Source organism: Cornus florida, unplaced genomic scaffold (assembly GCF_030987335.1).
Source record: "Cornus florida cultivar Cherokee Brave unplaced genomic scaffold, ASM3098733v1 CherokeeBrave_3.0.0_Hap2_Chr03, whole genome shotgun sequence".
In the NCBI taxonomy this organism is placed as follows: Eukaryota; Viridiplantae; Streptophyta; class Magnoliopsida; order Cornales; family Cornaceae; genus Cornus; species Cornus florida.
Genome location: NW_026775573.1, coordinates 21131980 through 21144090, shown reverse-complemented (window position 1 = coordinate 21144090; position 12111 = coordinate 21131980).

The window sequence follows — 12111 nt, the reverse complement described above, 5'->3', positions numbered from 1 at the left end:
GTGGACAAGAGTGGGATGTGTTAAGCCACTTTGTAATGCAATCTCCATGAAAGACGTGAGAGCAGGGCATGCGAGTGATGGACTGTTCATCCGAGAACTCTTCCAGACAAATGGTGCAAGAGCGATAGAATGTCGTCTTCTCCAAGGCGTCGATGGATGATTGAGTTGCGGGTACCAGCTTCAACGCGACATAGTCGTCCTGTATAGCCCGATCCATTGACCCATTGGTAGCCCGATCCAGGGCCGCTCGTAGAAACTGAATCAGTGGCAAATCATCATGAATATTGGATTCAACCTCGTCTATCTCCATAGGATCATCATCAGAGCTTCCACGGAAGGACGGCCATGTCTTGATTACTACGTTAAGTATAGCTATGGGTGTGGCGGTCTCGGGAATATGACTTCTTTCCCGGTGCATGCGGCGCGAGAAAGCGAGGATGTCATCGCACATCCGGTCATCCACGGTGACGCCCTTGCGGAACACGTAGTGATTGAAGAATCTGCGTGACAAGTCGTCAAATTCTAGCAAAGAAGCCGGCACAGGGTACCAATAGGTGTTGGTAGAGCGATTGACTTCCACCATACCACTGTTGTATGTATAATTATGTACAGTTACATTCAAGGAAATCATATCAGATGGTGCGAATGGCAATAGCAATCCATCACAAAGACCACGCTGTGTGTACCATTCTTGACTCCTTCGATATACCATCTTCAATCAATACACACACAAATTGCACAAAATTTACTACTAGCAAGAGAATCGATCGTTCTGGAAAGGGATTGGTGAGTTCTGGAAAGGAATGAGGGTTCAGAACTCTTTTATAAAAGGGGCGGTGGTAGGGAGAAAACAATCGTGAAGAATACGCAATTACGCAATTGAATCTTCAATAATCAACAAAACTTATTACTAGCAAGAGAAATCGGTGAGTTCTGGAATGGGATTAGGTTTTAGAACTCTTTTATAAAAGGGGCGGTGGTAAGGAAAAAACACTCGTGATTAATACGCAATTGAGTCTTCAATAATCAGCACACTCAAAAACAAATTGCACAAAACTTTTTACTAGCAAGGGAAATCGGTGAGTTCTGGAGAGAGATTAGGGTTTGGAACTCTTTTATAAAAGGGGCGGTGGTTGTGGGGATAAAACCTAGCTGCTCCTGAACAATAAGCAATTCTTTTAAACAAACTAACGGCTATATAATAACCGGATAGCTCGTGAAAAATACGCAATTTTTTTAAATGATTTTAAAAATATTTAATATTTAGGACAAATTCTTTTCTACAATATAGCCCTTCTTTTTCTATTATGACAAGAAAAGTAGTATTATTTTTTAAGAATGCCTACGGTTTGATTTGGACAGGTTTGAAATTTTTTTGGAACCAAATCAATTTTAATGATTTCAAAAAATTTAGAGCCAAATTGAACAATTTGATAAGAAAAATAGTAATTCTTCTTTTCATATTATGATAAGGAAAACACTACTATTTCTAATGACGAGGGCAAGAACGGAGTTACGAGAGGATCATCCTTTACAGAATATGCCCAATACATTGAAAAGGGCGGAGCAAAATGTGGTCAATAGATTTGAAATTAGATTAGGGGTTTTTTTTTTTTTTTAATGGGCTTTTAACTTGGATCTTTAAAGTGAATATGTGTTATTTCTAGTTGGAGTCTTAATTTTGACAATAGTAATGTTTTTACATGGGCTTATGTGTTATATTATTAGGTAAAGTGCAAATTACCCCTACTATATACAAAAATGTTCAATTATTCTTCCGGTATTCAAAACCCCCTCTACATTCGTCAATTTGAGCAAATAAGAATAATTCTTTAATTTGAAAACTGAAATACCTAAAATTCTCTTAAAAAGAAATAAATATATATAATAATAATAATTTAATAATAAATTTTTTTAAAAAAATAAATAAATAAAAATAAGGCATTTTTCAAATTTTATTTATTTTTATTTTTAGTTTTTATTTTTACTCTTAGGAAAATAAAATACCTAAAATAACCTTAAGGGTATTTTGGAATTTTAGAAAAATTTTGGTCAAAATTATTGACCAGGGAATTTGCATAAATTTTCACAATACTGGGAATATGAACTTTTTTTATGGTAGGGTATATTGTTCCAATAACTAACTTGTTTACGTTGGACCAAAATTCTTTACGTTAGGAAGCATTTAGTTTGGTATTTCGTTCAAGTGCATGTGAAACCAACCAACAAACAGCCCTTGGATCCAACCAACAAAAGAGCTTATAATTGTATAATTATATAGATACAAGACCATATATATACACACAAACTTCATCCTTTTGGATACAGGACCATATATATATACACTTTTGTGTCTTGTAGTTTGTTATGTATTTTTTGCATGGCTTTTGAATATACAAACTTTATGTTTGCTTAAAATATTGAGCCATATCAACAATAAGTATTTTCATTATAAAAAGAAAGGACCATATATGTATACTTTTGTGTCTTATAGTTTGTTATGTATTTTTTGCATGGCTGTTGAATATACAAACTTTATAATGAAGATCGAATTGTTATCCTTTTTAATAACTTGTACAGGTTCCTCTCCATAGCAACAATAAGTATTGTCGTCGTACATACTTATAAATTTGTGTGTACATTTATAAAAAGAGTCTATAAAATATTTATTAATATAAAAATTATATTAATTGACATAAAAAGAGTTTTTATAAAAAAAAAAAAAAAAAAACTCTAAAAATCGTTAAATAAAATATCAATTAAAATTAAATAGGTAATTGTTTAATTGAATAATTGTTAGTTTTAAATCATTAAATAAATTACCAAATTGTTTAATTGAAATTCAATCAAGATGCTTCAAATTATTTATAAATAAAATAAAAAATAATTTACCAAATAATAAAATAAGTTACCAATTAAATTAAATAGGTAATTGTTTAATTGAAATTTAATCAAGATATTTCAAATCATTATTAAAACAACGAAAATAGGTTACGAATTAAAATAAAATAGGTAATTATTTAATAAAATATTTTACAAAATAATAAAATAAATTATCAATTAAAATTAAATAGGTAATTGTTTAATTGAAATTAAATCAAGATGCTTCAAATCATTAAATAAATTACCAATTAAAATAAAATATGTAATTGTTTAATTGATAGATTTTTCAAATCATTATTAAAACAAGTTACATATTACAATAAAATAATTTACCAAATAATAAAATAAATTACCAATTAAAATTAAATAGGTAATTTTTAATTGAAATTCAATCAGGATGTTAATTTCAAATCATTAAATATATTACCAATTAAAATTAAATATGAAATTATTTAATAAAATAATTTACCAAATAATAAAATAACTTACCTTAGAAAATTTTTTATTTTAAATTCAATTGTAATGACCCGGTCATTTTCCTCCTTTTCCTTTTTCTTGAAATTTTACGGATATATAATTTTTTTTTCCGTTTAATATTCTTTTCCGAGTTCTGTCTCTCATCACTTAGTGTCATCATGAGTGCTCGGAAATGGTTTCTGAGACTCTTTCATTTAGATCGACAACTTCCTTTGAGGACCAAGTCATTTCTACATTTTTACTTTTTGGACACTATTCACTTTTGGACTTTTTGTCCTTTTCCCTATTTCGTCTTTTCTCCGTTTGTCACTTTGTTGGCACAATCTCACTTCTTATACTCGGAGTTGGTTTTTGACTTCACGTGCCTTCATCCTAAGTGGTTTCTATGAAATACGTATTTTTATTTTTGCAAGAAAGTACTCTGATTGCTCCCGGTGTCCATAGGGGCATGGATGCACAATTCTTCAGAATTTTTTTCTTTTCTTGGGGTGCTTTTCATAAATATCTTTTGAAGATATTTTATTTCAGGGGTATCTAAGAAAATATCTTTTGGAAGATATTTTCATTCTGGGGCAGTTTTGCCGTTAACCCTTTTTGTAGGGGTCATTGTGCAATTAACGAAAGTTATTGCAAAATACCTTGTTTTGAGTCTGGATCCTCGTACGGGATTTCTTTTCACTTTTCATCGAGTCATGAACTCTTAGAATTTCCTTCTGGTCGTTTTTCTCCAGTTTTAGGGTTTCCGGCCCTAGTTGCCGCCGAACTTGTTTGGGGCATATCTCTCTGCTTGGGACTCAGTTTTGGATGCTGTTTGTTTCATTGTTCATATTTTCTTATTTTGAATCTTTTTCGTTCATGGAGCTTTGCTGTTTGAGCGCGTCTTCTCAAATTCTACTTTTCTGGACCCGGCGGGGCCTTTTTAGGGTTTTTCTATAAATAAGGAACTTAAGAACAAAAAATCAGATTTCACTCTCTCTCTCTCCCCTCTCTTGGCTGGCCCTCCATGGCGGCCATGGCTGCCGCCCTTCTTTCTTCTTTTCCGGCCACTTCCCTCGAGTGAAATATCGTAGTACCTTAGTGTTTAATGCTCGTCTTGACGACGAGCATCTTTCCCTCTTATTAGAATCCATTTCTGACCATTTTTGAGTTCGGGTTTCAAGTTCAAGTTTGGATTTTCATGGTACCTCATTGGTGTTTAATGATCACTTTGTTGTCCCCGACAAAACCTAAAGAGTATCGTAGGATTCAAAGCACATTTCTTTCGGTGGGGATTTGAGATTTCATCTCAAATGGAGGTAGGGGGTGTTATAGTTTATATTTTTGTTATATTACATGTTATAGATGCTTATACAACTCATTTACATGCTTGGATATCAAATCTATAATTTTTATTTATTTATTTTCTTGTATGAGATTTGATTTTCCCGGTGGGTTATAGCATGTTTTAAACTTGTGGCATGGACTTATATTACACCTTGACATGTTCATTGACATATATTAAATTGAGAGCATTTGGACAAGTATTGAAGATTTTATTTAATATTTTTCTTAAATTAAGATTAATTTATATGACCTTAACTAGTTTGAAATTAACATGTATTGTCATATTATATTAGGCCCTAGCATGCTCTTCAACATAGGTGAATTTGAGAGTAATCGGAGATGTTTTAAAATCTAGAGATATTTAATTAATCTTAATTATTCCAAGTGTACTATTCACTTCATTGGATTTCCGACTTGATATTATGGATGTGCATGCTATATAGTTTCACATATATTAAATTGAGAATATTTGATTAGGTTTTGAAACCTTTCATTTATTATTTTTCTTGTATTAAAGTTTAATATTCATGGCCGTATCTTGTATAGAAATCACTTGTATCATGCTATTAAATTAAGTCTTGACATATTTGATAACATACTTTAATTTGAGAGCATTTGAATGAGTTTCAAAATCTAAAGATTTTAATTAAAGGAATTAATTAAAATTCATTCAATGGTTCTATGCACTTGATTAAGTTTCTAACTTGTATTCATGATTTCCTTGACAAGTTCCTTCACGTGTATCAAATTGAGAATAATCGGATAAGTTTTGAAACTTATATTTAATTATTTCCCTTGTATGGAACTAAATTCACATGGTTGTGTCTTGTATGAAATGAACTTATAACTTAATTTTGAACTTGTCCTTGACATGCCTTGTTCGTAGAATATTTGGACTTGTCTTGTAATCTTGAAAATTTAATCCCTTAAGTAGATTAAATTCTCTTTTATGCTTTCATCAGTTTAATCATGACCCCTTGTATCTTGGTTTCATTAATGTACTTAGTGAACTTGCACAATTGTCTTGGAATGATTTAGTTATCCATGTATTGTTTAATAAATAATTAAATCATTAATCTTATACTTGTGGTATTTTTACATCAATGGATTTCATGTGCTTTCTGTCTTGGTTGTAGTCTATGTAGATGCATGCCATGATTTCTTGACATTTCACGTGCCATCATAGTTGAGGACTTATGGCATGACTTGTGTGTTCCAAAATCTTGGTTATGCATAAAATGTGGTTAATGCATCTCTTGTATCTTAATACACTCTTGGTTGCACAACTTGTTGATTTTGGGACTTGGGATATCAATCAAGAATTGACATGGATAGGACTAAGTTCTAGTACGGGTGATTGTCCCTCTACAACTATAGTGCGCACTATGGGAAGGTACCTATGGGTTAGTAGCCCTAAAGTGATCCCAAGAGTATGGTTTTAATCCAGGCGATATCCGAGTTTCCACATTGGTTGATTTCACTCTTTAAATTTCAAGTTGCTATTCCTTGAAGATTTAAAACTTATCGCGTTATGTGAAATGCTCCGATCTTGTTTCATTGCATAGATATTATGCCTTATCCTTGATTCCATATGTTTTTCTTATCTTGTTAATTGAAGTGTTCCAATCATGTTAAATTATATTGATAATGTAATTCTTATAATTCATGTTCAAGTATCCTTGTCGTGCGAATTGAATTATTCCAATCTTGTTCAATTACATTGATAATGTAATTCATGTTAAATTGTAAACTTGTCGTATTCTTTGGATTATCCCAACTTTGTTAAATTTCATAGACATCGTGATTCATGTTACTTCATGTTGATATGACTTAGGAATGACCCTATATAAGCATCTTGATTTAGATTCTAGGTGGCATGAACCGTTTCAGTACTTATCGTATCCTAGGTTAAAAGTTGATAATTTTGGATGCCTATGTTTTGTTGCGTTACACTATTTGCTTCTATGTTGTTTAAATTGCAAGAATGATGTGATTTATGCTATAAATGCTCTAAGGTAACTTAAGATGCTCCCTGAGTCTCACATTTGACATAGACGTTAGGTGGCACGACCCTTTTGAACTGTATCATATTAGTCTAAAAATCTGAAAGAAATCGAGTTGATGCATGCTCATTCTTTACGAGTAAACTTGTTTACTCACTCCGAAGTTACTTGAGGTATTTGTTAGGTACGAAGACTTGATTCGTGATGCTCATTGCTCCTTGAATGACTAGTAGCCTTCAAGTTTCCATTCCATGTAGATGTTAGCATGGAATGTCATTTTATAGTCTTATATGACAACCTGTATTTTTGTTCCATATATGTAACGTGTACATAAGTACACTTTTTGTAATGTATTTGGTGTGTATGACATGAGGCCAAGGGTCACAAACTTTAAAGTTCAAGTGTATGTATGTAAACTTCAAGTTTTGCCTTTGAAATGCATTTTTATCAACTATGGAGGTTTGGCATGTCAAATTTTGTAAATGATATGTAATGAGGCCATGGGCCATTGTAATATACTTCAATATGTGAAGTACATTTGTTGGCATGCTTGTATAGCTTAAAACCATGTTTTTGCATTCATGTTGGGGTTTGAGGCTTGGGTGAAACCTTAACATTTCTAGTTCATAACAGGTCCTTCAGCATCATTTCGAGCCATTTTGGTCGACCATTTCTTCATTTTGGTCGACCGATGGCTTTTGGAATTCAATTGAGCATAAAAAACACTTGTTCCAGTAGCCATTTTTACTGTTTGGGCCTGTTTCGGTCGACTGATGGTTCATTTAGGTCTATCGAAGTAACAACCCCTTAAAAGCATGTTTTCAGTAAAGTTTCTAGTCATTTCGGTCGACCGAAATAGCATACATTATCGCAGTCTCTCAGCTATGTTTCAGCACTGAAGTTCCAACTTCAAACGGCCATATCTTCTTCATTTCTAACCCAAATGGGGTGATTCTTGAGCCTAAATTCATGAATTTTGAGTCAGATTTACAATGGTACCAATTCTATTCTAAGATTCAAAACAAAGTGAGAGTTATTCAAGTTTTAGTGAAGTAGTGTCAGGATTTAGTTCGAACCAGGAAAGGGTTTCTTGTGGGATTCTTGTCCAAAATTCTTAGAACCTCTTGGAATGTTGTGAAACGATTAGTTCAGATAGTGTGGACCTCATTTGAGTTGTTTAGATTCAAATCTCTCATCTCATTTGTAAATTGACTATTTTGCCCTTGATTTAAGGGTTTTGCTCATTTTTCTTCATCTTGTTGTTTCTCCATCGTTTGTACTCTGAATCATGCGATTCTTGAGTCCATCATGATTTATTTTTTGTTGTCTTTCCAATGGTGTGCTTGGCAGCACCCACTTTCATTTTGGCAAAAGACCATTTTGCCCCTAGGTTCATTCTTGTCCGTTTTTGAAACGTCATTTCTGTATTAACTTTCTTTGGGTTCCATGACCTCATTGAGGGAGCCACATTGGTGTCTTAGAGACGTGTTGTATCTTTAGAGACCATTATCTTGTTCCTTGATTCTGCATCTGGATCCGTCATCGGGACAATCTTCGGTTCATCACTGACGTACCGTGTTGAATCAAAACTCAGGTCGTTACATCAATTAAGATGCTTCAAATTATTAAATAAATTACCAATTCAAATTAAATAGGCAATTGTTTAATTGAAATTCAAACATCGATGTTTCAAATCATAGATAGATAAAATAATAAAATAATTTAACAATTAAAATAAATCCTATAAGTTAGCCATTAACAGAAACCTAATTCGATAAAGAATTATTTAAAATTAATTTCTATAAAACTCTACCACAAATTACCTATTTTATTTTCTATAAAACTCTATCACATAAAACCTATATATATATATATATATATATATATTGGATCAGACTTATTTCAGTATTTATTTATTAACATAAAAAAATATTTATTATTTAATATAAAAAGAGTTTCAAAAGAATTTCTATAAAACTCTAACACAAATTATCTATTTATTATTAGTTTTTTTTTAAAAAAGCTTTAAAACCAAAAGGCCTAGAAATGTATGATAAAACTTTGCCACAAATTAGCTATTTTATTTTTGATAAAACTCTATCACATATAACCCGTATTTATCTACTTATTATGAATAAATTTAACGATAAAATAAATTCTATAAAACTCTATCACAAATTATCTATTTTATTTTCTTTAAAACTCTATCACATATAACATGTATTTATCTATTTATTATGAGCTTTTTAATAAAAAGAAATCTAATTAAATAAAGATATATTTAAAGAAACTAAAATAACTCTACCACAAATTACCTATTTTATTTTATAAAAAAAGTCTATCACATTAGACAAGAATATATTTAAAGAAAATAAAATATAACCTAGGTTCTTCTAAAAAACCACAAACTCCATATAACAAATTTTTATATCAATTTCAATCTAATGCATGATTAGTATATTTGAATTTCTATTTTAAAATTTAATTAAAAATTATTATAATTGAATTTCTATTGTAAATTTAAAATTATACAAAATTTCAAATTACCTAATAAAATTCAAATCTGTACTATTATATATATATATATATATATATATATTTAAATATTACCTAATAAAATTCAAATTACCTAAAAGAATTTATTACTTTGCAAAACTCAAACTCTTCCGCCAATTTCAGTATTAAAATAAAAAATATATTTCTTAACTAATAAAAAAATAAAATATAAATATTTCAGTATTAATATAAAAACTTACAAGAATTTATTATTTTACAATACCCAAATTGCACCGCCAATTTTAAAATATTTTAATATTTATTTATTAATATAAAAAAATATTTATTAATATTTGACAATATCATACAAGGAAAACTTTTCGTAGTATATATATGTGTGTGTGTGTGTATTGTTGGAGTTAGTTTCATATTAGCCTCTTTTTATGAAAGAGTATATTACAATACGCAATTGAATTTTTAAAAGGGATTAGGGTTTAGAACTCTTTTATAAAAGGGGTGGTGGTGAGGAGAAAACCTAGTTACCCGTGAAGAATATGCAATTTTTCAAACGAACTAACGGCTATATAATATAGCTCGTGAAGAATACGCAATCCTTTTAAACGATTTTTAAAATATTTAAAGTTTCGGACGAATTCTTTCATATTATGATGGAATTCTTCTTTTCCTATTATGATAGGAAACAGTACTATTTCTTAGGGTTGCACACGATTCAGTTTGAATCGGTTTCAGAATTTTTTAAAACTAAATCATTTATAATGATTTCAGAAAATCTAGAGCCAAATTGAACTATTTAACGAAAGGAACCGAACCAAACCAAACCAAATCGTAAAACACAACTGTAACAATTGGGCGTTTACTCATTTATCTAAAAGTTTACCCATTTTCACGTTGACTGGTTTAGCCCCCAACCCCTTACGCAGCTACTGACGAGATACCGGTCGACGTAATGTTGCCAGGCATCGACTGGTTCTCACTTCCACGGCCTTTTTTGGCTTGTTTATGGTGGTTTGAGTCTCCAGGAACCTTTATGGCTCACTTGTGACTTTGTGCATGACAAAAATAGGTCCCGAAACACTTCATTTGACAGCTTGCGACGTAATTGAACTTTCACACATTAGATTAAATCATAATCAAACTTAACAAATTAACGGAATTCAAAACGAGTCCAATTACATAATAATATGGCCTTAAGGCCTTACATGAAATCAAAATATTAAACGAGCCTCAACAAATACACGGTCCTTTACAATTTCATTATTTACATCAAGATTACAATTTCAAAATAAGCTAAGGACCTAGTTTACAAAAGATATCCACGATGCTAGCATGGATAAAGTTGTGGGTCTTGCACTACCTCTTTTCCGGTCCCTGAAAATGATAAAGAAGGGGTGAGCACAGCGGCTCAGTAGAAAGTGCCTAAAACACACTCTTTAATGATCCCGTGAATCCAAACAAAGAATGGATCATAGAAAAGATATCATACTTGTTTTGGAAAAAATATATCAACATACACTTTCACATACAATCTATACATAATAAGTGCAATGCTATGCATGCCCATCCAATGAGATGTCACTCCCCATTTTTAAAACCTTTACCCAAAACAATTTTCTCTATTTCTAAATCAAATTCCTTTCTTTTCTTTTTTTTTTTTCCTTGCCCCATGCCATTGCATGAATGTTGCATGCATTTCAATGCTATGAAAATCCATACTTTTGAACCTCAATCATGTAACAAGCTTATAAAAGTATTCAACACTACAATGATCATGTTATCACTTATCAAACATAGCATTTTACACAAGAAAGTCATAATACAACATATATTAAACACTTATCTTCACAACAACTCACATAGACACGGCATTCAACATATTTCATTACATAAACACATAGATGTTATGTTTTAAAATCATAATTTTTGCATGTTATGAAACAAATATAGGGAAATAATTTTCATAAACCCAATGAATTGAGGTTTAGAAACCCCTACCTTAGGAAATCAAGCTAAAACCCCAAAAGCTTCCAAATTTCAAAAATTCCAAAATCATCCAAATGAAAATTTGCTCCGATCACCTTGTAACTCTCATCGAGCTCTACAACTTTGCCTTCAATGGCAATGTGATGGTCGGTTGATAAACATCTACCAAAATTAATTAACCCTTGCAATAGCACAAATTATTGTAAAATAGGGTAGGACTGCAAGTTTATGGCAACCAAGGTTGTTAAAATCACTTTATTTGATGAAAGAGGTGTAGATTTTTTGGTTTGTTTGTCACTTAAAACTTGGAATTAAACTGTGTGTAAAGCAATAAATTGAAGGAGATTAAGAAGAGAGAAACTTAGGTAGATAGGACTGGGGAAGTGAATCAACTACCAACCCTATAAACATGCTAGCTTGTGATTAACATGGGGAACAACATATATGTAAAAGACCATGATATGTAGCAACACTTGATTGCTACATTATCTTCAAGAGATTCATGAAATCAAGAGGCAAGTATAATTTATCAAAGTTTCACATGCTTGAACTAACTAAACTAGGGTGTAGCCCTAGACATGCTCACTAAGCTAGAGATTATCAAACCCTCAATCAAATGATAAAAGCACATGAAGTTAAGAACTAAGAATAGTCCATCAAAGGAAGGCCCTAAGCTATAGACTATCAAACTTCTCCAACAACATGCCATTAAAAACTATTTCACAATCTCATTTCCATTCTCACTATAAAAATGCAAACTATATGATCATGAGAGGAAACAATCTAAGATAAGATAATAAATTCAAAATAATCATTTATAGACATTAAGATCCATTATAACATGTGTAGAGCTCTAAATTATGAAACTACCCCATACATATTTCATTCCCCAAATTAAATAAAACTAAAGCATGCTTACAAGAAAGGG